Source organism: Martes martes (genome assembly GCF_963455335.1).
Source record: "Martes martes genome assembly, chromosome: 13".
Classification (NCBI taxonomy): Eukaryota; Metazoa; Chordata; class Mammalia; order Carnivora; family Mustelidae; genus Martes; species Martes martes.
Genome location: NC_137901.1, coordinates 79,501,028 through 79,526,399, shown reverse-complemented (window position 1 = coordinate 79,526,399; position 25,372 = coordinate 79,501,028). Strand labels below are relative to the sequence as shown.

Sequence of the window (25,372 nt, the reverse complement as noted above, 5' to 3'; positions counted from 1 at the left end):
GGTTGTAGAGTGAGCCCCATTTCAGGCTCCATGCTGGGTGTGGAGCCTACTTAAGATTCTTTCTCCCTCTCTCTCTTCCCCTCTCCCCACTTCTCTCTTAAAAAAAAAATAAGTGGATGGGTTGAGGAGTGAATGCAAGAGTGAGTGGATGTATGGATAGACAGATGAGTAAATGGATTGGTAAGGGAGTGGATGGAGGGATGGTGGATGAATGTTTGGATAGGTGGGTAGATGGTCAGATGAGCAGGTAGATGGATGGATGGGTAGGTGGGTGGTTGGATGAATGAATGGATGGATGGATACATGGATTGGTAAGTGGTTGGGTGGAGGGATGGATGGATGAATATTTGGATAGTCAGGTGGACAAGTGGTTGGATGGTAGGTAGAAAGACAGGTAAGTAGGTAGATGGATAGGTGGGTAGGAAGGTGGTCAGAATGGTAAATGTGTGGATGGGTGGATGGATGGATGGATGGATGGATGGATAGGTGGATGGGTGGATGGATGGATGGATGGGTGGATGGATAGGAGGATGGGTGGATGGGTGGATGCGTGGATGGATGGATGGGTGGATGGATGGATGGATGGGTGGATGGGTGGATGGATGGGAGGATGGGTGGATGGGTGGATAGGTGGATGGATGGATGGATGGATGAGTGGGTGGATGGGTGGGTGGGTGGATGGATGGGTGGATGGATGGATGGATGAGTGGATGGATGGGAGGATGGGTGGATGGGTGGATGGATGGATGGGTGGACGGGTAGATGGACAGATGGATGGGTGTGTGGGTGGATGGATGGGTGGATGGATGGATGGATGAGTGGATGGATGGGAGGATGGGTGGATGGGTGGATGGATGGATGGGTGGATGGATGGATAGGTGGATGGGTGGATGGACAGATGGATGGGTGGATGGGTGGATGGATGGGTGGATGGATGGGAGGATGGGTGGATGGGTGGATGGATGGGTGTGTGGATGGATGGACAGGTGGATGGGTGGATGGACAGATGGATGGGTGGATGGGTGGATGGATGGGTGGATGGATGGGAGGATGGGTGGATGGGTGGATGGATGGGTGGGTGGGTGGATGGGTGGGTGGATGGATGGATGGATGAATTGGTAGGTGGGTAGATATATGCACGGATGGATAAAAAGATGGATAGATAGACTGATGGGTGGATGGGAATGAGCAAGAAACCATAAATCACATGGACTTCAGACTGGATGCCTGTCCCCATCTGGTCTTTCTTTTCATGCCTTAAGCTAAATCCTGGGGACTTCCACTAACACTCCGCCTCACGTCCCTCCTCCTCGACCTTGAAGGCCCCAAGAAGGTGTGTGAAACAGCAGCAGAAATGAAGCCGCACTGCGTGTGAAATCTCCACCAGCTAGGGAGAGAGGAAGCGAATGGCTGACCAATACACCAGCTCTCCTTTCGTAGGCCAGATAGAAGGAGCCAGCTCCCTGTTTTCGGAGCTAACACACGCCTATCCCATCTTACACAGCAATTGTTCCGGAGTGGTGTGTTCCCTGGGAGCTGGGCGTGTCTGAACCGATCAGAGATCAGAGAGCATTTAACCTCCAACCCACTCCCTCCTCTCTTCTGTCTAAGGACACCGTTGACAGCCATCTGAAAGCTGTTTCCAGAAACCCCAATTCTGCCCTCGTAAAGCTGGGACCCTTTGTGGGAGGGCTACTGATTTTCCAAGCCCAAAGGGCACAGAAAAGCCCCTCGAGAAGCAGTATTGTATATGAATCAGAGTCATAGCCAGTGGAATTTCCTCCAGTTTAACGAAAAGCTAAATGTCACCCAATCCAAGCCATCTTGCCACTTGTTTCAGTTTCTGAAGGAAACAAAAAAGACAAGAAAGAAAAAACGATTTTAAAAAAAGAGTGAAAGAGAGCATTCTTTCCATTCCTAGCTCCTCTGGGGACTTAAGTCTGTTTTGGGAAGACGGATGTTACTTTCCAACTCCTTAAAATGCTTTCCCCAGCGCCAGGGCAGGTGCAGACGGGACAGCTGGGCTGGAGAGAAAGCGCTCGTTAGCTCTGATGCACTGGCTCCTCGTGGGAAATCTACAAAACTAGGAGTGCCGACTGGGCTTCATCTCACGGGACATTCGTAGTGGCTGTCTAGAAAAGTGTGTCGAGAAAGATACTGAGGCCCAACAGGAAAGAACACCAAGATTGATCAGCCATGTCCACCATGGGTGAAGAATAAGGTAGAACCAACTACTCTGTGTATATGTGCCCCTCCTGCAAGGACTGGGACCCCAGCCTCATCTTTGCATCACCGGGAGCAAAGCAAGTCCTTCTTAAATGTTTGCTGAGTCCAAGTGCATTATGATGGAAGCGCGAGTTAACTGATTGCTCAGTATGAGTCAGGCATTAGGCTGTGCAGTGTAGACCTGGAAACTATGTCTCTGTGCGGTCAGTGGGCTTGTTATTCCCTACAAGACACAGGGGCTCAGAGACGCAGTAACGTGCTAGAGGTCACGCAGCCAGGCACCAGTAGAACCTCACAGAGTAATTCTGCCCTTGCTCATAAGTCCTACAAAAGCCCCTTCACCAGTATTCTCAGCCAAGGTGACTTGTGCCTCCCAGGGGACATGGGGCAATGGTTGTCACAGTGGGGTTAGGAGGTGTTATTGGCACCCAGTGGGTGGAGGCCACGGATTCGGGTCAATATCCTATAACGCGCAGGCCAGCCCCCCCATCAAAGGATTAACCAGCCCCAAATGTCGAAAGCACCAAGGCTGAGAAGCCCTGATCTAGATATTTTCCACTTTCTTAACCACCTCGCATCCCCCCGCCACCAACCCCAAGAAACCAACATGGTACTTCTGAGGCTCAAGTCAGCAGAGAACAAATCCTCTTTTATTATAAGCACATCTCACTTTCAGATTCATATCCCAGTTATGCTGTTATTCTCAATTACAGCACCTTCTCAAGAAGTAGAAGTAATTAAGTTTAGTCGTTTGGTTTCATTTCCTTCTGGTTGAAGGGGTGAATTCTGTCAATTACATCGCACAGTTACAGCGTCATTAGTCTCAAGCAGTAATAACCAGCATGCGGCTTTGAACGTGGGTGTGCAGACCTGAACTCTGAGATCCTCGCTTTACTTTCTCCGTGTGGATTTCATTAAACTTGCCAACTCGAGCCTAAAAGCAAAGGAAAACTGTTTAAAGGGAAGGGGGGGGTGTGTGGAAATCTATGAAAATCCAGGCCTTATCATAACAGAGAAGGCAAACAGCATTTATAGCAATTAAACTGATACAGAAACTTCTGTTTAACAATCAAAGCGCCTATTAAGATGTCTCCATAGCTGAACAAAAGCTTCTTTTCTACTCTAATTTTCTGATAACAAGTCATGCAGACACGGAGACAGAATTGTGCGCGTCCCTGGTGCCTTCAGTCCCAGGGGTAGAATAATAGAAATCTCTTCTCAGATGTTTTCATTTCCAGTGCACAGAAAGGGAGTGGTGGAGGGAAGGAGGGTCCGTCTCCCCTTCCCTAGGTCTCTCTCTATGGTCTCTCAGCTGTTGCTCTGTACAGAAAGGGGGTAAACCAGGACCCTCAGTCTTTGAAACTCCCTTGGGAGCCAGACGGACAGACAGAAGCCCTGACACAAGGAACCGGCATTGATAAAGCATTCACGTTATACAGAGCTTTGAAATGAGAAGCGTGGGCTCTGGCCTGGCAGGAAGGAACTCAAGCCAAGAGAAGTCAGGTGTGTGAAAAATATTTTTTTAAAGATTTTATTTATTTATTTGACAGAGGGAGACATAGCAAGAGAGGGAACACAAGATAGGGGAGTGGGAGAGGGAGAAGCAGACTTCCCGCTGAGCAGAGAGCCCGATGCGGGACTCGATCCCAGGACTCCGGGATCCTGACCTGAGCCGAAGGCAGACATTTAATGACTGAGCCACCCAGGCACACCTGGTGTGTGGAAGATATTTAAAAACATTTAACACAGAGACACCAGGTAAAAATAGAGGGTGATAAAGCAAAGGAACAGGAAAAGAAAAAGTATGAGAAAAAAAGATGGTGAAGACAAAGACAAAGAAAAAGAAGAAAATAAATGAGAAAAATAATGATAGATCTGCTTTTTGTTGAGTAGTATGGTGTGCCAAGCTCTAGTGCCAAATAAGCCCTTTCTGGACGTGACCTCGTGTAATCCGTCCTATGATGCATGGAACACAGCAGCTGTTAGGGTTAGCTCCATCTAACCAAGAGGTAAGTCAGGAAGTTCTGCCATCGGGCCAAGGTCACACAGCAAATAAAGGCCAGGACTGGGGTTTTTAATTCAGGTCACCAGAGCTTGGGTTCAATAAATGATGGCCACTTTCATCCCCATTTCACAGACAGGAACACTGAGGCTTAGAAGCACTAAGCCATCATCCATAGCTAGTGGCTGAGTTGGGATTAGAACCGCAGACAGGAACAAACCAGATGCTTCTAGTCCAGATGGCTCTCCAGCTGCATGGAGTTCAACCCATCCTGGAGTGTCCCTGCCTCCTATCTCTGCCTGGGAGGAGCAAAGGACACACTGAACATTGACCCTTAACATGCTCAGGGAAGAGCTGTCGGAGGCCCGGCGGGTGGTGTAATGGTATGCTGTTCCTTTCAGCCGTCACCCCTGCAGTTAGCCAGCAATATTTTCATGAGTAGAATCATGCCCACACCCCTCCCCAAGAAGTCCCAATCCCTGGAATCCATAGGTAAGTCACCTAACTGGCAGAAGAGATTTCTGTAGGTGGGATTAAATTAAGGATGACCCAGGCAGGCCCGAAGTAATCATGAGTCTTTATGTGTGCAAGAGGGAGGCCGGAGGGTCTGAGTTAGTGGAGGAGATGTGACAGTTGCTGGCTTTGAGGATGGAGAGGGCCAACAGCCAAGGAAGCTAGAACAGGCAAGAGAATGGATTCTCCCCTGAAGCTTCCAGGAGAGACCGGCTGTGCCGACATACCCTGACTTCGGCCCTAGGAGCCTAACGTTGGACGTTTAATTCCCCCAAACTGTAAGGTAATAAATCGGTGTTTTCGAAGTCGCTGAGGTTTGTGGTAATCTGTTAGTGCAGCTGTAGGAAACCAACACGGCACCTTTGTTGTGCTGGGTTACGGTTTTAGGATCTAGGTGTATGGTGAACAGGATAAATAAATTCTCTGAACCTGGAGTCAGATAGTGAGTAAACAAATAAAAACTCAAGGTAATTTCAGACAGTGATATATTTCATAAGGGAAATAAAACACAGACTTCGGGATTTGTTTATAAGGCGATGGGAACCCCCAAGTATAGTAGAACAGAGGCTAGGGGCGCCTGGGTGGCTCAGTCGTTAAGTGGCTGCCTTCGGCTCGGGTCATGATCCCAGGGTCCTGGGATCAAGCCCCGCATCGGGCTCCCTGCTCAGCGGGAGGCCTGTTTCTCCCTCTCCCACTCCCCTTGCTTGTGTTCCCTTTCTTGCTGTGTCTCTCTCTATCAAATAATAAATTAATTAATTAATTTTAAAAAACAGAGGCTAGATGCTGGGGGTGAAGGTGGGGTGGGCTCACTCATTGAAGAGCCCCCTCTGGTGGCCAAGCGGAGAACAGCCCGTCAGGCTGGGACAAAAATAGGAGCCCCTACTCCTACTCCCCCACCCAATCTCTCCTCCCTTATCCTCCAACTCCCCACCCACAGCAGGGTCCAAATCATCAGCCCTGACCGCTACAAAGACATTCTAAGGCCATTCTTTTCCCAGCCCAGGGCTTTCCCACTTGAGCTGTCATGATCCCAGCTGCAGCGCCCCAATAAAAAATCCACACCCCGGAGTAATCAGTCCGCGGCCAGGCACGGAAGCAATGCTTGGTCTTCTTCCTCTGTATGAATCCCAAACGGGGATAGGCCTCTTGGAGCCACTTCTATACTTAATCCAAACAATCCTATGAGGTTGTATTCCTAGTTTAGAAGTGAGGAAAACGAAATCGTTAATTGTTCTAAATCCCACTGCGAGTATTTGGTGTACTTTGGGATTGAACTCAGGTTTCCTGCATCCCTGCACCACACTATCTTCTGATAGCGGGTCTCCTTCTGAGGCGGGTGTGAGAATTATTGTCTAAGTGATTCAGTCCTGGAGCTAGAAAAGACCACAGGCAGCTCTCTGTTGCCTCCTCGGAGCCTCTCAACCTTCTCGGATAGAAGCTATGCTAGCCTTAAAGGTTTCCATGGAGATAAAGACCTCTGAGCCCAGAAAACTATTAATAATCACAGCTAACATTAATTGAGCACCTACTGCATGGCAGAACTAGATTAAGTGCTTTGGATGTGTTATTTCATTTAATCTCCATAACTCCATCTTCGCTGGGAGAGCTGGGGCTTGAGCGAGGGCAGTCAGACCCCGAGAGCTCATCCTCAGAAACACCACAAATAAAATGGAAGTTCCAAGCTGCCCTTAAGCTTCTGGCCCAGGGGCATGACAGCCGGAGTGAGTTCTTAACAACAGCGCTGCATTCAGATCAAGTAGCAAATTCTTTGGGCTCAAAGATACCAGAAACTAATAAAACTTAGACCATGAAACTTTTCTTTTGGGGTCACAGGTCACTCGCCAGCTAAAATCCCCCCGGATTTATCCCAGGGGCCAACCAGTCCTTGGCTAAAGCCACTCACGATTTTCTTCACATGGCAGGGAATAACGCTGTTTGCTTTAATATCCAATTCAAATAGATCAGATCTAAAAGTTTCTTTAATTATGTGCTGTCTCTAAAGGTTACAGTTCCATGGTGCTTTAAAGCCAAATTGGGTTTCTCTGCATATTTGGACATCATTCTCTTGCTGAGACAACTACAAGCCGTTTCCCCAGATCCAAATTTCATTATCTATAGGGCCCTCAATGGCTATGGACGCATCCCGGGAGCCATCTGGCACTCGTCAGTGTCTACATAAGACCACCACCCAGGTGCCCCTGTCCTGGGGGAAGAAACGGGTGGGGGAGGGGGGCCTAACATCAGTTAGAGATGCGAGGGGTGAGCAAGGACAGTGCTGTTTGCTCCTGATGGAAGAGAGCATTCAGAGGAGAATCAGGGATTCCCATGGCATTGAGTCAAAATAAAGAGCATGGCAAAGCTGTCTGTCTAGAATAGGAGGGCTGCAGGAACGGAGGTATCAAGGTCACACCGATCCACACGTGTATGGCGTGTAAGGGAGGTCCTGCATGTGGAACTCCCTTGGAAACAATGGAAACTACTTTCTGAATGGGAAGGGCTTCCTGGTCATCATCTTGCCACTGGAGTGAGGGAGAGAGTGTGGGAATCCGCGGTGAGCAGACCCTATGTTCAGACGTCAGCTCTGCCACTTCTTCCCCAGGAGGCTTGGGGCCATTTTACCTCTGAGTCTCCTTTTTGACTGCTGGGAAGAGGGAGTCAGATCTCCCTCACAGGCTGGCGAGGAGGATGAGTAGGACTAACGTAGTTGGACAAGGATTCAACCAAGTGCTGGACGCATTACTGTTACTATTGTCTCTAGGATTCACACACCAGTTAGAACAGGACGAAGCTCTCCAAGGAGGAAGGCTGAATGCCTCGCTTGGCACACAAGAACTCCCAGGGCCAATCCAGCCCACCACCTGGTTTTCTAGGTAAAGCTTGATCAGCCTCCGTCACACCCACTCATTTGCATATTATCTGTGACCGCTTCCTCCTAGGACGGCGGAGAGAAGTCACCGAGACAGAGAGGGTATGGCCCACAAAGCCAAAATTATTATTACCCGGCCCTTTACAGGAAAAGTGTGTCATCCTCTGATTTAGGGCTGTGTAACTCATTTCCTTGGGCGAGAGATTTTTTTCCCCCTTTTATCCCCACCAGTTTTATTGAGGTGTACCTGACAAAATTGTAAGATATTTAATGTATACCTCGTGGTTATTCGATATACATATCCGTTGAGAACGGTTTTTTTACTCTGAAGCCAGAAGGCCTGGACCGTAGACCCATTTCTGCCACTTATGTGGTATGAATTCTTGGACAGATGCCCTGCCCTCTCCAAGCCAAAATGGGCATGACCGCTTGGTGGCATCCCTCTGCTCACCTCGTGCTAGCACCCCGTGGGCCTTGTCACTGTAAAATGCCCATTCTACAGAAGAGAGGAGCGAGGCACAGTACGCAATCCAGCTAAGATTCTAACCCACAACAGTCTCGCTCTCCCCGTCTTCTGGTAGAAGAATCCGTAAGGAGGTACGTCTTTGATTACCTGCAACTGCTGAAATCCATGTCAGCTGGTGAAGGCAGAGGGGAAGGAAAATTAACTCTCTCCTCTTGCTGCTTCTGACTGGGCTCATTAATTTGATTATTCAGTTGTCACTTTATCAAGGCAGAGAGAAGACCTTGAGCATGTGTAAGTTACAGTTGGAGGGGTAGTGGTGCTGTTCATGGCCAAGGGGGAGAGACCAAGAAAGTGGCTCCTGAAGAGTGTCTCCAAGTAGAAGCCTACCTCTGTAGGACGGATGAGCAGTCAGGGCACTGAGCAAATGGTAGCAGAGCAGACGGAGGGCTGATATGTGGGGCCAAGAGGCAGGAAAGTGCAGACACAGGGTAGGAGGGGAAGACATGACAGGGAGACCCAACCAAAGTTCTCTACACCCATTCTTCCTGACCCCAGGTTATAATTTTTTAAAAAATTATTGAAGCCATTGCTTCTCGGCCTTTTGGCTAAGATCAAGTGTAAAAATTATTGAAGCCAAAGAGGAAGCAGCTTCGAGATCTAGTGGACAAACTAAAATCATTCTCCCCCTTTAAAAAGGCCATCGCTATCTTGGGTCTAAGTCCTGGTGGGTCCCTGCCGAGCTAGGATCCCCTGAATTGCCCACAAATCAGCGCATGGACCGTGATGCTATCACTCCGTCTCCCAGAGAGGGATGTGAATCCTGGAGTCATCACCTGTGATTTATTTCAGCCCCCTCAGGTGGCCTCAATTAAATTTCACTGCCGGTAAAGAAAGAGAGGATGGCTGAGGCATTTAATTACATTTTATAATGTGCTCGCTGCTGAATTTATTAAAGTGTATCAGGGATTTTTAACCTCGTAACCAAACAATGGGAGACCCGGGTGCCACGCGAGTAATTATCTTTCTAGTGGGGATGATGGATGGAGAATCCAAGTTGTTAACAATGGGGGGGGTGCGTTTGGGAAGAAGTGGGGGCTCATGGGGGGGCACAACAGGGAAAGTGGGGCAATGGGCCTTGAATTCCATGAGCCACTACCCCACAGATTGGAGCCGGGGAGGGGGATGGTATTAATGATCAATATTCCCTCAAAAAATAAGATGTACTGGGGAAATCTGTTTTTTTCCTTCTCATATCCCTACCCCAAACCCTCTCCTCGAATTTCCTCTTGTTATTTTTTCTGCTCTGATGTGGAAAGGGGGGGTTATCTTAAAATGTCAAAAGTGGTTTATATAAGACAATAAAATTAAAATACAAAAAAGAAATAAAATCTTATCTAGAAATCCAAAAGAATCTCATTAGGATAATGGACCCACCTTGGTTTATTTGGGAAATAAATGACCAAAAAGGAGTTTGGTGTGTGTGTGTGTTGGGGCGTGGGAGGGATGCAGGTTCCTTAAATATGATCCTGAGAGTGGGCATGGTGTGTCCATTATCGTTGTCTCCAGGACCTTTGTTATAGGTCATACCTACCACTCAAGTGACAGAGAAAGGTCAGATGGGGAGGAAGAATATGCTGATCTTGGCCAAAGAGAACAAAAAATGCCCCCATGCATCTGGAAGGCAGCAGGAGAGAAGTAAGGGCCCAATGCCAGCTCCAAACTGCTCATGGCCCCATTCCTGTCTCCAGCCCCCACCCAGCCCTACCCAAGTCCCATTCACACCATGGATCTTCTATTTCCCACCTCCCACCTTCAAAGATGCTGTTCTCTCTTTCTAGAACATGCTTCCATATCCCTTGCCCAATGCCCTCAGCCTGACTCATGCAATTTCTCTTCCAAGACCCAGCTCAGGGGGGTGGCTCCTCCAGGAAGCTCTCCCTGAATGCACAGGGGGTCAATGCCCCTACCATGACCCTCTCTTAGCATCCTGTGCTTATCCCTCCAGGCCAGCTGCCTCATCACATGGAGAACCTCTGCTTAGGACTCTGTTCTCCCTATCACCCTTGACCTTGAGTTCCTGGAGAGTAAGAATGGCTAATAATTCGTCCTTATGTGTCCAGTGTCCCATGCCGAGTTTGGTTTAGAGCTGAGAGGTGAACGTTTTCCTTGGTAACTCCAGCAAAAATAAGCCAGCAACCCAACCCTCTGAATGAAGGCTTCACTTCTTCACACCCTGCAGGGCCTGGGGCCGTCAGGGGTCCTGGGAAGTGAGGAACCCTTACTCTGCCCCAGCCCTCAAGCTCTGACTCGGGGTTGGGACCTCAGCTGGGGCAGCGGACCGAACAGAGCCTATCTGCCCAAAAATGGAGCCCAGCCCTTCCTCTCCCAAACCTGTCCCCACATGCTTGTCTGTCCAGGGCCCCAGGGTTTCCTCAGTTCCCCCAGGGTTGGGACCCCTGGACCATTTCAGCTCCTCCGGACTCCTGCCTCTATTGGAACCACTGATACAGTCCCTCCTGAGGGCAGACTTGCCATGTAAGTCCATTTGTACATTCAGTCCTCTTAGGAACCCTGTGAGGGAGGTCTCATATTGATCCCATTTTACAGAGGAAGAAACCAAGGCTCTGAGCGCCTCAAACGGAGAAGCAGAGTGATCAAAAGAATGCGGTCTGGAGTTAGAGACCAGGGTTATTGTCCTGTTTCCACCCCTAACTGTTTCTCTGAGCTGCAGCGATAATAAACAGTTTTATTAAGGGCTAACGCAGACCAGGCATTGCCCAAGCCACATCCCAAAATTGTCCGCATGCTGGAATCATCCAATGCCTGCGCTCCTCCCCCACATTGTGGCTTAATGCAGGAGTCAGCAAAGCCTGACCCCTGGGCCATGCATCTGGCCCCCTGGGCTGTTTTATAAATAAAGTTTTATTGGCACACAGCCACACCCAGTGTCGAGGGCTGCCTTTGTACTCTAAGGGCAGAGCTGAGCAGCCATGACAGAGACACAGGCCCTGTAAAGCCTAAAATATTTACTATGTGGCTCTGCTGTGACGTTTGCTGAACTTTGATTTAACTGTGCTGGGGTATGGCCTGGCTTTGAAAAATTTAAAAGATCGCCAGGTAATACCAATGTGCCGTCAAGTCTGGGGATCCCCTGACCTAAGTGTTTGACATGTGTTCGCTCCCTGACTGTAATAAGCCACGTCTCCTCCATTCTCTCCTGCATCCTCGGCTGCCAGCACGACGAGGGGCAGAGTGGCACTTCCACAGAGATTTCCTGAATGAATGAATGAATGAATGAATGAATGAGTGAATGAATGAATAAGTGACCAGCCCGCCCTATGAGTTAAATACCAATTATCTCATCTTGCAAAACTGAGGTTGGGGGTCAGCTAAGGAAAATGTTCTCCTGGGAGCTGAACCTTGATCTCCTTAACTGGGGAGCCCCTTCTGTGAGCATTAAGGTCTCTCTTCAGATAGTGAGGAAGGCAGCCCATTAGCAAAGTCGGTAAGGGGGTCCTCTTATGCACCCTTCCTGGGAGAGGAGCCCCGAGGAGAGGCAGCCTGGAGTGGCGCACAGCAACGCAGAGCCATCTCAGACCACACAGATACAGGACCCGTCTCCCTGACCTGAAGGAAAATGCTAATTGGAAGAGGCTGGCTTACTGTGCCCGGCTCAGGCTTAAATGAGAACAAAACAAGAGTTGACAGACAGAGGCCCCACGCTGCCATCACCACAAATGTCCCTGTGAAGGGAGAAAAACAGCCAGCCCTGTGCTCCATCAATTTCAATTGTAAATGGTCTCACGTTGAAATAAACCAACAGAAACAGCGGTATCAGTGACAGGCGTGGGGCGGGGAGGGGTGGGGGACACGCAGACCACAGGCCGGAATCTACAAGTTGGGCTTGACATCTGGACCCAGACACGGATGACAGGACACGTTTGTGGACCACAATGCAGGCAACCCAGAGGCCTGAGCTCCCTCTTTTGCCTAAGAAGCAGAAGGACAAAATGGAATTAATTTACAGGGGCAGACCTGAATTGAAATCCTGATTCTGCCCTTGTGATTGATGCTTTGTCTTCCCCTCTGCAGACCTCCTCCTCTGTACAATGGACGTGATCAAACCCATCTTGTGGAGTTTCCCTAAGGACCATCCATAGATATGAAGCAAGGACCAGGCACATAGTAGGTGTGCAATAAAAGGGGGCTTTCCCCGCGAGCAACTCAGATGCTCATTTGCAGCTTTGCCTAGTGGCCCCTCTCCCTGGCCTGAGAAGACGAAATCCGGGGACGAGGCTCTTTAGGGAACGAGGCCATGACTCCATGGAGAACAGCAGTGAGTTATGGGGAGGACAGAGCTGTCTAGGTCCCTCTAGCCATTTATTCCCCTCCTCTTGTCCTGTTCTCAGAGCGTGTTCATAGCCCTTGCGTGCCCGAGTGTGATGGATGGGTCTTAAGTTCCTCGCACACTACATCATCAATTACCTACATATTTATTGCCTCGAACCGAGTTTATGGATCTTAAATCAGAGCCATTCCGAGTTGCTTGAGCTGAAATTCTCCCCCAGTGGAAATGTGATGTTTTTTAATTATGCAGCCGCCCGGTAGTTAATGTTCAGTGGAAGTTAATTGTCCATAGAACAAAGGACTGCTGAGAAGTTCCCCACACGGAGTCGTTCCTCGGAATTTACTGCCTGAGTGGGCTCAGCAGGGACAGACCAGGCGAGCTGGCTGTGAGAGACCCCGGCCCGACTTCAAGAAACCCAAGACACCAGGCAGCCTCAGTCTGAACGTCACACAATACATCGTCTCCCTCTCTCAGTTCCCTGATGCTCAAAGCGCCCTCCAGAGACCCGTCACACTGTCTGTGGTTTGCAGACGACCTTGTAATGGATCACATTCCCAGGTCAAGACGGGGTGTCCACACTCCAAAGCATCCTTAAGCAGGAATGAGGGGCTGGAGATGGGACGGGTCTGGTCCCGATGGGAAGGCTGTGGAAGGGGAGGCCACAGAGAGAGGGGACCTCAGCTGCAACGGGGCGGTGGTTTCTCAGTGAGAAGTGTTGCCAGGGGGTGGGGGGTGTATAGAGAAACTTCACCCCCAGGAACTTGAAGATGAGCAAAGAAGTTGACCCTCCAAGAATGAGACTAGCCCAACTCCTAATGGATCATTGGACAGAGAAACATCAGCAGGGGGATGTAGGCCCCAGGGGACATTTGGCAATATCTGGAGACATTTTGGGGGGTACCTGCTTGGGGTGGGGTGGGGTGGGATGGTGCTACTGGCATCTAATGGGTGGATGTCAGAGATGTTATAGAGCATCCTACAACATGAAGGATAGCCCCCGGCACAAGAACTACCCAGCTTCAAATGGCAATCGTTTTGAGAATCCCTGCCCAAAGCATTGGAAGGAAACTAGATCAGAGCCGGATACAAGTGGATTAAATATACAGACAGGCTGAAAGAAGGGCTCAGTCAACTATGAAAGGATGGACAAAGAGAGTGTCGGGAGTGGGTGCTGGCTTGGCCCTCCCAGCCCACCGGGGGGAGAGGCGTCTTTGGCACCGGAGCCATGCCTTCTTCTAGAAACAGCAGTCCTGTTTTCCTTGGCATAATAACTTTTTGGCATCTCAGCCCTAGAGCCCAGGGCAGTCTGAGGTTCCCTTCCAGTCCTAGGGGGAGGGCCTTTAATCCAGGCATGGGAAGTCCAAAGCACTGTGATTGGTTCAAGGGTAGGCATGTGACCCAAGATGGACCAATCAGAGTCCACGAAATGCCCTGGGACATTGTTCCCACCCCTCCCTCCCCATCTTCTTTTTTTTTTTTTTTGTTAAGTTCTCCTCTGTCCCCTGGAGTTAAAGCTTCAACTGGTGTGTTGCCAGGAGGTCCAGGGACTACCTGCAGGAAGGGTCTGCCTGAGAAGGAAGCCAACACCCTTAACAAGCAGAGTAGAAAGATGGAGAGAAACCAAAGAGCGGTAGGTTGTCTGAGCTTCTCCAGTGACTGTCAAATCCTCATTTTCAAACATTTTAAGTAGTTTGAGTTGTTTCACTTACAAGCAGAAGAATGTAGACCTCATGCAAGGTCATGGAGAGGGATGGAACTAGCAGATTTCTGATAGCTACAGTCCCTAGGGCAACCCCACCGCAACGACGAGAACGCTCATTGTCCTAAAGACGCTGGTACCCACCATTTATGGCCCAGGTACTAAGCATAATACCAAACACTTTATGGGTATTATCTCATTTATTCTACACAATAATCCTATGACACCTTCGTTATTATTATCTCAAGACAGGAAGTAGTTCAGAGAGGTTGAACAATTCACTCTAGGCCACACAGCTAGCAAGTGATGGTGCCTGGATCCAATCCTGGGCCATTTGCCTGAACTCTCAGTTACCCTGCCCAGAGACAGCAGGCTGTCCCAGCATGAGGCCTTCAAATATTCCCTACAACAAACTTTCCTTCTCCCTATTCCACGTTCAGTTTCAGGAAACCTCCTGAAAAAAATCTGGCATTCAGGAAGGGCAGACTGCAGAGAGAAAATGGGATAATCACCCAATCCTTGAGAAATGCATTGCTTGTAACAGCAAGTTCTCTTTGTACATGAATAAACAGAAAGTCTGGCTTTATACATCAGTCTCCAAAGTCTGGTTAATGTGAATCGGGCTCTAAGGGACTCTGTCTTCTGAACAGACAAAGCAAGATCCAGATTTCTGGATTCTGATGAATTCTCTACAGCAGTGGTTCTCAAACTTGAACATTCATGGCAGCATTACTTGTAAGAGCCAAAAAGTAGAAACAACCCCATGGCCATCAATCAATGAATGGAGAACCAAAATGTGGTGTGTCCCTACAGTGGAATACTGTTTGGCCATAAAAAAGAATGAAGTAGTGATCCATGCTACAATACAGATGCATCTTGAAAACATCGTGCTAAATGAAAGAAGCCAGATGCAAAAGCCAGGCCACATATTTTAAGATTCCATTTATACAGATGTCCATGATAGGTAAATCCATAAAGACAGAAAGTAGATTAATGGTTGCCAGGGGCTGGAGGTCATGAGGGTAAAGCCCCAGAGATGTCTCTCGCCCCTTCTGCTGTAGGAGGACACAGGGAGAAGACGGCCATCTACGATGTCACCAGGTATCAAATCTGCTCGCACTTCAATCTTAGACTTCCCGGTCTTTAAAAACTGGGAGAAAGAACATACTGGTTGGGTAAGCCGCTCTATCCATGTATTTTTGTTACAGCAGCCTGGAAGAACTGAGACTATGCTGGGCCCCCCAAACTCATCCAGGTCCTAATGCCCAGAACCAGTGCATGTGACTTTATATGGCAAAAGGGACTTTGAGGATGGGATGAAATGAAGGACCCGGAGATGGGGAGACTATTCTCGATGATCCGAGTGAGCCCTCCATGGCACAAGGATCCTTATAAAAGGGAGCCAGCAGAGTCCCAGGAAGAAGGGTCTGTGACCTCACAGACCCCTGGGGGAAAAAAGATGATGTGATGCTGGCGCTGACCCAAGGAATGAGTGCTGTTTGCTTCTAGAAGCCGGAAAAGGCAAGGAAACAAATCTCCCCTGGAGCCTTGATTAGGAACCAACCCTGCGGACACCTTGATTTTGGCCCCAGTGGAAGCATTTTGGACTTCTGCCCTCTAGGACTGCAAGAGAATGAGTCTGTGTGGTCTTGAGCCACTACATTGACGACAATTTGTTACAGGAAACTGTAACCATAGGAAACGAATACCACCATTTTTGTCTCCCAGCTCGTACTTCTCAGAAAAAGTGCAAATGGGCATTTATGAACTTTCTCCGGGTCTGATGAGCCTGAGACTGGATCCTCCCAGCGACCAGTAAGACCAGGACCACATCCCACTTCACAGGAGAGAAAACTGCCGATCAGAGAAATTCAGTAATTGGCCCAACACAGCCCGTGAATTGAGGAGTGGAGGACTTCTTGCTAATTCCTTTATCAGGAATTTCCCATAGGGAAAAAAAACAACAAACCCAAAGTCTGTTTATCTGCCCAGTGGCCTGAAGCACTGCGACTGCTGTGGCAGTCATATCAGTGAACAAGATTCAATAACCCATAAAAGTCAAAGCTGGGCCCTTCCTGGAAGCGGTTTAATCCCCCAAGCCCACAAGACGAGGCACCCCGCAGAAAAGCCCAAGGAATGCTCTCCCTTCCAAATAGTCATTTAGCAGGTCGCAACTTACCTAGAAAGTGTTCTGGCCTCTCAGACTGACCCTGGGCCCTGACAAAGAGCGTTGGCTATTTGTAAAATGACACAGCTTCAAATGGGACCGAGATGCCCCGAAGTCAGAGTGGGGTCTCTATGAGGTCATCTATGGGGTCTTCCAGTCTTAGAGACCACTCATGGCTCTAGGTCAGTGCTTCTCAAACTTCTTGCATCAGTCGGGGCTCGGTGAAATACCAGTTTCTGACCCCCAGACCCCTGAGTCTGGGGTGGGGACCAGAATTTGCATTTCTGGCAAGTTCCAGGGGGATGCTGAGGCTGCTAGAAGTTTGGGGGCTGCACGTTGAGAACAAATGTTCTAGATCAGGACTTCTTGACCTCAATACAGTTAAAATTCAGGGCTGGATAATTCTTTGTTATGGGGGTTGTTCTGCACATCACAGGATGAGCAGCCTTGTTGGCCCTGACCCACCAGATGCCAGCAGCTCCCTGCTCCCCCGCTGTGACAGACAAAACTGCCTCCCCACATTGCCAAGTGTCCTCAGGGGCTAGAAGGGCCAAACTGCCCCCAGCCGAGAACCACTGCTCTAGATCGGAGATACCAAGAATGCTCAAGAGGAAGGGGGTCACTGGTTGTGACCTCCAAAGATTTTGGGGCTCTTGACCACAGTCCCAACTATTTATCAAGAGTGTGGGCTGAGGGGCGCCTGGGTGGCTCGGTGGGTTAAGCCTCTGCTTTTGGCTCAGGTCATGATCCCAGGGTCCTGGGATCGAGCCCTGCATCGGACTCTCTGCTCGGCAGGGAGCCTGCTTCCCCCTCTCTCTGCCTATTGCTCTGCCTGCTTAGGATTTCTCTCTCTATCAAATAAATAAATAAAATCTTAAAAAAAAAAAAAAAGAGTGTGGGCTGAATGGTGAGCATGGGGTTGGGACAGGTTGCCTAAGCCTATCACTCCTTCAGGCATCGTGAGGTCAGTCAAGCAGCCATCGGTTCTACCAGCCAAACAGCCCACTCTCTTCTCAAAGTTCCCCCAAGTTCTCAGAGAAGCCACCTCTTCCAGGTGACTGACTCAGCCCAGTCCCTAAGGACAGAAGAGGCAATCTCGGCCAGTCAGTAAGGAAGGAGTCTGAGCCAGAGAAGGGGCTCAGAGCCAACACTCAAAGATGGTGTGATTGCAAATTGCAAAGAGGAGAACATAAATTCACAAAGCGGCCCCAGTTCCCAATGCTCCAACTCAGCAAACCAAACCCAAAGGTGCAATCTTCTCAGGCTTTTCAAAGGCCACGTGATTGATGGTCCGTACGGAAAGGAAGAGGTGCCGAATCCAGGCCTGATGGATGGGTGTGGAGGCAATCAGACGCATTTTCAGAGCGTCTCCGCTCTGACACCTGCCCCCATTCTGCCCCATTCTCCGGGGAGCCGGGCTCTGAATGCACCCCTGGGCCACACCCTCGTCTCCTCTACCTGCTGCTCCTATTCTTGTGGGAAGGAACACAGCCTAATGATGGATGCCTTCGGGGTGATCATTCTCCCTTATGTACCAAACAAAGGCAAGATTGATGAACTCCGAGGAAGCACATTCACCGGCCTGATCTATGCCTTTTACCTTGGAGCAGGCAGCCCCGTCTCTGAGCGCATGTCTGCAGGTTTGCATTTGTCAATAGGACCTTGATTCTCTAAAGGCTGAAAGGGGTTTTCATGGGTGAATGCTTGGAGCCAGCTCAGGGTTCTTGGAGCCCCACTCAAAGCCTCCAGGTGACTCGTTTTGCATCTGCGGGGTCCTTTCATCCCTGGATATCACCCTTGCGTGAGGACAGGGAGAGAAAAAGACTTTCTACACGCACGTAAGGAAGAAATGGGAAAAATAAGAGGCACAGGGGTTGCGGGGAGGGGCTGCCCCCGTGCGCTGGGAAGAGCAAAGTCCTGCCTCCTGAGTTCTCATCTCAGCTCTGCCCTGGCCGAGTTTCTTAACCGTCGCGGAGATGGTTCCCTTATTTACTTGCAAGATGAGAATTTAAACAGCAGCCCCGCAAGGTGGCTGCTGGAGTTAACAGAGGCTCTGGAGTCCGCGCTCCCCTCCCCAACCCCGGTTTGGCATCCTGGCTCCGAGACCGACAGCTGTAAAACTGGGCAGATCCTTGCTTTATCTCTTTGTGCCTCACTGGTTCCTCGGAGGGTTAGCCAAGCACTTCTAGAACGACGCTTAGCACTTAGAAGGTGCTTAATTAATATTTAATTTAGCACTTGATTAATATCCCTCCCTGCTTATTTCACTCCATCTCAGAGTGCAGTAGATAAGGCATAAAGAGTTCATGCTCGTTGTTTAGAATCAAAGGTCGGGGGACGGGGTCTGATGTACGGGGTTGAAATGTCCCCCTCCCCCCAAAATGTATGTCCACCCAGAACACAGAGACACACAGAGGGAGGAGGACATGGCATGACACACAGAGAGAATACCGTGTAGGGACAGGCAGAGACCGGAACGGGGCATCTACAAACCAGGGAAAGGCCAAGGACGGCTGGCAGGTACCAAAGCCAGGCGAGGAAGGATCCTGCCCGAGACCCATCGGAGACAGCACGGCCTTGCCAATGACTTGACTTCAGACCTCCAGCCCCAGTAGGAGGATAAAATAAACGTCTTTTGTTTTCAGCCCACCCAGCGTGTGGTAGTTTGTTAGAGCTGCGTCAGGAAACTACAACTTCTGATATCAAGGGAAGCTGGTTTGCTCATCCCTCTGTCTCCAGGCACAAGCCCACTGACCAGTCCCGTCTCTCAATTCTTGCATCTGACTTCTCCCCGCCTTCGGTCACCTGGCTGAGAAGGACCCAGAACCAAGGTCAGCAAACTTGGTGAGTAAAGTAGCAGGAGGAAATATTTTAGATGATCCGGGCGGTTACAACCTCCGCCACTATTTTCCAACAAAACTGCTTATGGACACTAAAATCAATTTCACAGAATGTTCACATGTCATTAAGTATTATCCTTCTTTTGATTTTTATACGTATTTAAAAACACAAAACTACCTCCTTAGCTTTTCAGCCATGCAAAGAACAGGCGGGGGGCCAGATTTTTGTTTTTTAATTGAGGTGAAATTCACATAACTTAAAATGACTTTAATATGTACAATCCGGTGGCATTTACTACACCATCCGTGTGGTGCAAACGCCCCCCTCTGTCTGTCTACTTCCGAACCATAACCGTAACCCCCCCAAGGAGGCGGATCGGGCAGCCCCTCCTCATTTGCTTCCCCCAGGCCCAGGCAACCACCAATCTGCTTTCCGTCTCTACAGATTTACACGTTCAGGACGTTTCACAGAAATGGAATCATTCTCAGTGTACACTTTGCGTCTGGCTTCTCTAAGTTAGCACGATGGTTTTGAAGCCCATCCATGCTGAATTTGCAGCAGGTGTCACGGTGTTCCTTTTGATGGTTGAATAATAGTCCATCGTAGGGAGAGACCACATTTTATGGACACAGAGACCACACCGTGGACATTTGGTTTCTAGCTTTTGACTACTGTGAACACTGCTTCTGTGAACATTTGTATACACGTATTTGTTTAAAACCTGCTTTCAGTTCTGGTTATATATCCAGGAGTGGAATGCTTGGATTATATGGTAGTTCTAATGTCTAACTTTTGGAGGAACTGCCAAACTGTTTCCCACAGAGGCTGCCTGCCCCACGTGGCTTTCAGTGGGCCAGATTTGACCGGCAAGCCACATGCTTCGGCAGTCCTTGATCTAGAGCGAGGATATGATAACTCAATGCCTACAAGTTAGACAAATGAGAGAAAAGTTAGAAAAATAAAACATGGGCCCTCTTGATTTTTTCATCGTTCTCCTAATTTTCATAGAGATATGGATGCAGGAAATTGCTCATGAACATTAATACAACTAACATATGATCTATATATTATGTGTCTATCACAATGATGTCCATGTAATGCTAGGTGGCAGCTGCCATCTGCCTTGGTGATGGGGAGACGCCAGGAATGTGGGTCCAGTGTTGCTGGATTTTCTGATTCTTCCAAGAGAAACCAGAAATTCAGACTTTTATATGAAATTTCCTAATTTTTAATTAATTCAGGAGAAAAATAAATTCATTTGCATAGACCAAGCAAAACATATTTCCAGGCTATATTCAAGACTTGTGATCACTCGTGCTTCCTTCTAATATTGGTGGCTTCTTCTAGAGAAGAAGTCAACCAGATTCACTGGGGTCTCTGTGGCTTTGCGTGTTCCCAGATTCTCCCAAGAATCTGTCGACAGATGGACACATGCACCTTAACGTGGAGTGAGTGTTTTTATGGCAACCTGGTTGATTTGGGTTTTGAGGACACTCTCTCTGCAAGCCAACGAGGTTCCAGTGTCCATAAAGCTCTTCCGGTGCGGCTGACAAGGAACCCAAGCTTCTTACCCCATCACTCGGGGGCAGGGGGTCTGACGGACTAAATCACATTGGTTTTATTTTATGCTGCAGGTAGATTCCAGAAAGGAGCAAAAGAAACCAAAGAAAAAACAATGAGGCCTGAAGTGGAGAAGATTCATCCATAAAAGGAAGAAGGTTCTTTAACGTTAAGGCAGGGAACTGGGAGATGTGCAAAGAAGCTTTGCCTATTGGCGAGAGCGCAGGGTTGGGGTTCAGGCTGGGTTTTAGGGGTGCTCTGCTATGAACTAGAGCCAGTCACATCACCTCTCTGTGCCTTGGTTTCTAAAGCCAAGGAAAGAGGTCATGATAAGCATTCTTCTGGCTTCTCTGACCTGCAGGTTGAAAGCATCTGGGGTTGGAAGATACAATTCAGCCCCTTTAGCACTTCTCACATATACCAGACCAACCTCGAGAGCTGCTTCGTGAAGAAAACTCTGATTCTGTGATCATTAAGTTTTGAAAAGTCACCGTGGACATTATTATAAGCTCTGAAAAGTCCTGTAGCAAAAGAGACCTCGTTTATGTTAGAACCCAGAATTTTCAAACTTGTTTGAGCCTGGAATTCTTTCTTCTCCCCGTGACACCTAGAAACATCCCACGTTACTAGTATTCAACAAGCATAATGGATGGTCAGGTTTATCACTCCTTGTGTGTGGCTGGTCCACCTAGCCTACGACCCCTGGAACCTTCTAGAGAGCTTCCATTAGCCCTGTGCTGACTTCAGTCTTCCATCTCCAGCTCCTGGCTGCCATCTCCAGCCACGACCATGGGGAAAGACGCATGCATATCCTCCTTTTGCAGATAATGAAACTGAGCTCAGGGATGCCTGTGTGGCTCAGTGGGTTAAAGCCTCTGCTTTTGGCTCAGGTCATGATCCCGGGGTCCTGGGATCGAGCCCTGCGTCGGGCTCTCTGCTCAGCGGGGAGCCTGCTTCCTCCTCTCTCTCTCTGCCTGCCTCTCTGCCTACTTGTGATCTCTCTCTCTGTCAAACAAATAAATAAAATCTTTAAAAAAAAAAAAAGAAAGAAAGAAACTGAGCTCAAAGAGAGGCACAGCTGGTGGGTGGCAAAGCCAGCACTAGATTGGGGTCTACACTAGCCTCCAGGAGTGTATGCCCCCTCCTGGCATGAGGGGCTGGCCTCTCAGAGCCCCCCTACTTTCTCTCCCAGTGAGAAGATCTCCAAGGGGGAATCAGGCAAAGCTCAGAGCTGCCTGGCCTCACGCTCCACCACCCACCTTGCATCAGCAGACCTCCCTGGAAACTTCGAAGAAGCAATGGGCAGGCTTGATGGGCAGAGGGTGACAGTGTCAGGCGGTTTGGCTGACAGGAGATTAACCCAGGGGTTCTGTGGATCTGAGGCCAACAGACAAGTATGACAGCCGGGTACAGGGTTTCTGACACCACAGGTGCCCCTCTGGAGAGAGCGGGACAGAGTCTGGGCACAGTGGCTGCCACATGTGATGCTGGGTTGTCCCCGAGGCCACTGAACAGATGCTCAGCCCACGGGGACCACTACCACGCAGGGCCAGCTCAACTCTGCAAGGGGAGCATCCCCCAGGGAAGATCATCTAACCTCCCCAAGTCTCAGTTTCTTCGTCTGGACAATGGAGCTGAAAATAGTGCCTACTTCTCAGCCTTGTTGAATGACAGATTGCCTACCAAGTGCCTAAGGATGGCTCACACTTGCCAGGGCTGTAGGAAGAGCTCACCTGGACCAGAGGCTCCTCAAGGATGCAGCTGTGTCTTACTCAGTGCCTAGAGGAACAGGGCACATAGTAGCTGCTCAGTTAAGGGGAAAACCATCTGGTGAATAAAGCAATGAGCAGACAAATGAGTGAAACCCCGGCTCATTTTATTGTCACCTCCTGATTTGGACATATAAGGTGTTCCTGTTGTAACTTTAATAACAAGGACATCTCAGCTCAGAGAATAAAGAAGCTCACTCAGGAGTGCCACGTCTTGCAGGTGTGACTTGATCCCAGAACTCTGAGGAAACAGCAACAGAGCAGCCACTCCATTTGGCACATGAAGGACAGAGCCGGGGGCCCAGGAAAATGTTTTCATTTTCATTTCTTAAGTTAGAAGACAAAAATGAATGTACTAATAAGGAGTATATAATAATGAATCCAGCAGGGATCAGAGCTGTCTCGAACACAATCATAAAATACTATTTAAAAAAGGCAGGGTGCCTGGTTGACTCAGTAGGTTAAAGCCTCTGCCTTTGGCTCAGGTCATGATCCCAGGGTCCTGGGATGGAGCCCCGCATCGGGCTCTCTGCTCAGCGGGGAGTCTGCTTCCTCCTCTCTCTCTGCCTGCCTGTCTGCCTACTTGTGATCTCTCTGTTAAATAAATAAATAAATAATCTTTGAAAGAAAAAAAAAGGCTTTTTCATGGAGGAAGGTGCAATAGTGCCTCGGGTCCTCCTTGGACAGTACAGATCTCGGTGGGAGGGAGACACAACCTGAGTGTCTGCATGGACACCGCTGGGAAGCAACAGCTCAGACCAGGGTGCACAGGGCATTCTGCAAGCCTCCTCCCCCAACCGTTTCCCTGACACGCTGCATTTCCCCAGGACTGACCCCGTCTGTCTCCCTCTTACCCCCACGTCTCACGTTGGTCCCAATCTTGGCCAGACTTGTCCAGGCCTGGGGAAGGGGCATGTGATTTGGAAGCCCATTGATTTCATGCACCGCCTCCAGAAGAGGTCACACCGGGGTTCGAATCCCAGCTCTGCCACTTGTAACCGAGACGTCCTGGACAGGTGACCTCATCTCGCCCTGCCTCAAGTTCCTCATCTCTAAAATGGGAATAGGATCCCTCCAGAGGGGTGACGTGAGAGTGAACCAGGTGACGACCCAGGCATAGCGGCGGGCATATATAATAAAGGCTCAATAAGTGGTTATTTGTTGCCTCTGTCTGCCAAGACTCTTGAAGCCCAGCGGGTGGCAATCTGGCTTGAACGCCTGCCCTCTGTTTCTGCATGGCTTCCATCTAAGAATGGTCTTTGCAGGTTTCAATGACTGCGAACAATTTTTTATAAGAAGACTTTGGGACACACGACGAATTATATGAAATTCAGATGTCAGCGCCCACAAATAAAGTTTTTTCTTTTTTAAAAGATTTTATTTATTTATTTGACAGAGAGAGAGAGATCACAAATAGGCAGAGAGTCAGGCAGAGGGAGGGGGGAAGCAGGCTCCCTGCTGAGCAGAGAGACCGACGCGGGGCCCGATCCCAGGACCCTGGGATCATGACCTGAGCCAAGGGCAGAGGCTTTAACCCACTGAGCCACCCAGGCACCCCCACAAATAAAGTTTTATTGGAACACAGCTTTGCACGAGAGTGACAGAGTTGAGTTTGTTGTGACAGAGACCATATGGCAGCCTTTCTCAGCTGTGGCGCCACTGACATTTGGGGCTGGATAAATCTTTGTGGTGACGGCCACTCTGTGCCTTGTAGGATGCTGAGAAGCATCCTTGGCCTGTACCCAGGAGATGCTCATGGCCGTCCGTCCCCAGTTGTGAGTACCAAAGATGTCTCCAGACACTGGGAGCAGAAAAATCACCCCCAGTTGAAAACTACTGCCATATGGCCCACAAAACCTAAACTATTTACTATCCGGCCTTTTAGGGAAAACATTTGCCAGCTTCTGAGCTAAGCCAACTTCCTCGCTGCACAGAAGAGAAAATGGTCATGGTGGGGGGTGGGGGGTTTTCTTAGCTTTATATTTTTTTCTTAATATTCTTTTGATTGTATCGCCCAGCCTCCTAGGTAGGAAGATCTTTAGCTCTCAGTGAGTATAAATCAGTACAATTTTCGTAGGGTAATTTGGCAATATAATTCAAAAGCTTTATAAATATGTGCTTTGTGACACAGAAATTATTCTTCTATGAATGCCACCTAAGGAAATAATCATAGATGCACACCAAGCTCTGTAGCTATGTAGATGGTTTTGAAATTGTAGAATTATTTAGAATGCCCCCAAATTAGAAAACAACCCAAACACGAAACAATAAGGAAATGGGAAAATAAAACACGGGACCATAATTTGTTATGACATTATGTAGTCATTAAAACTTACCCAATTAGAAAAAAATGCACACAAATATAATGATACATTGGGGGAGAGGGAGATAAATACTAGAGACACACACATTTCAAAATATTAATAAGGACTCTAAGTAACAAGGTAATTTCCACAATATTAGGTAAAAAATGAGTGAGTGCTGTTGACTGTAATTTTTCAAAGAACCTGAAAATCATCTCTCTCTCTTCTCTCCCTTTCTTGTACTCTCAGCACCACGTACAGGCTTGAAATGAAGCCCGGATGAGTATAAACCCTTCAAGGGGCAGGAGGTCTTTTGAGAAGTCTCGAAAGGAAGCTTAGGGCACGATGACTTGGTTCTGATTTTAAAAAGAAAGTTTCGAAAAGTCACACAGAGTGTGGTGAGGTCATGGCTCATATATGGTCTCTAAACCAGTCAAATCAAGATATGCCCGTGATCTTCACAGAAATCTGTCACGATGTGGGGCACCTGAGTGGCACAGTCGGTTGGGCATCCGACTCTTGGTTTCAGCTCAGGTTGGGATCTCAGGCTCATGATCTCAGGGTTCTGAGATGGAGCCCCCACGTCGGGCTCCACACTCAGTGTTGGGTCTG

At 48.9% G+C, this 25,372-nt stretch overlaps 1 protein-coding gene across 1 annotated transcript in view; it reads right to left on the bottom strand.

Moving 5' to 3' along the window:
* The window catches only part of KSR2 (kinase suppressor of ras 2), a gene marked incomplete at both ends in the record, with an annotated part of 399,795 nt that overhangs the window by 98,820 nt on the left and 275,603 nt on the right, over positions 1-25,372 (bottom strand). The gene's annotated exons all lie outside the window — the stretch shown is intronic.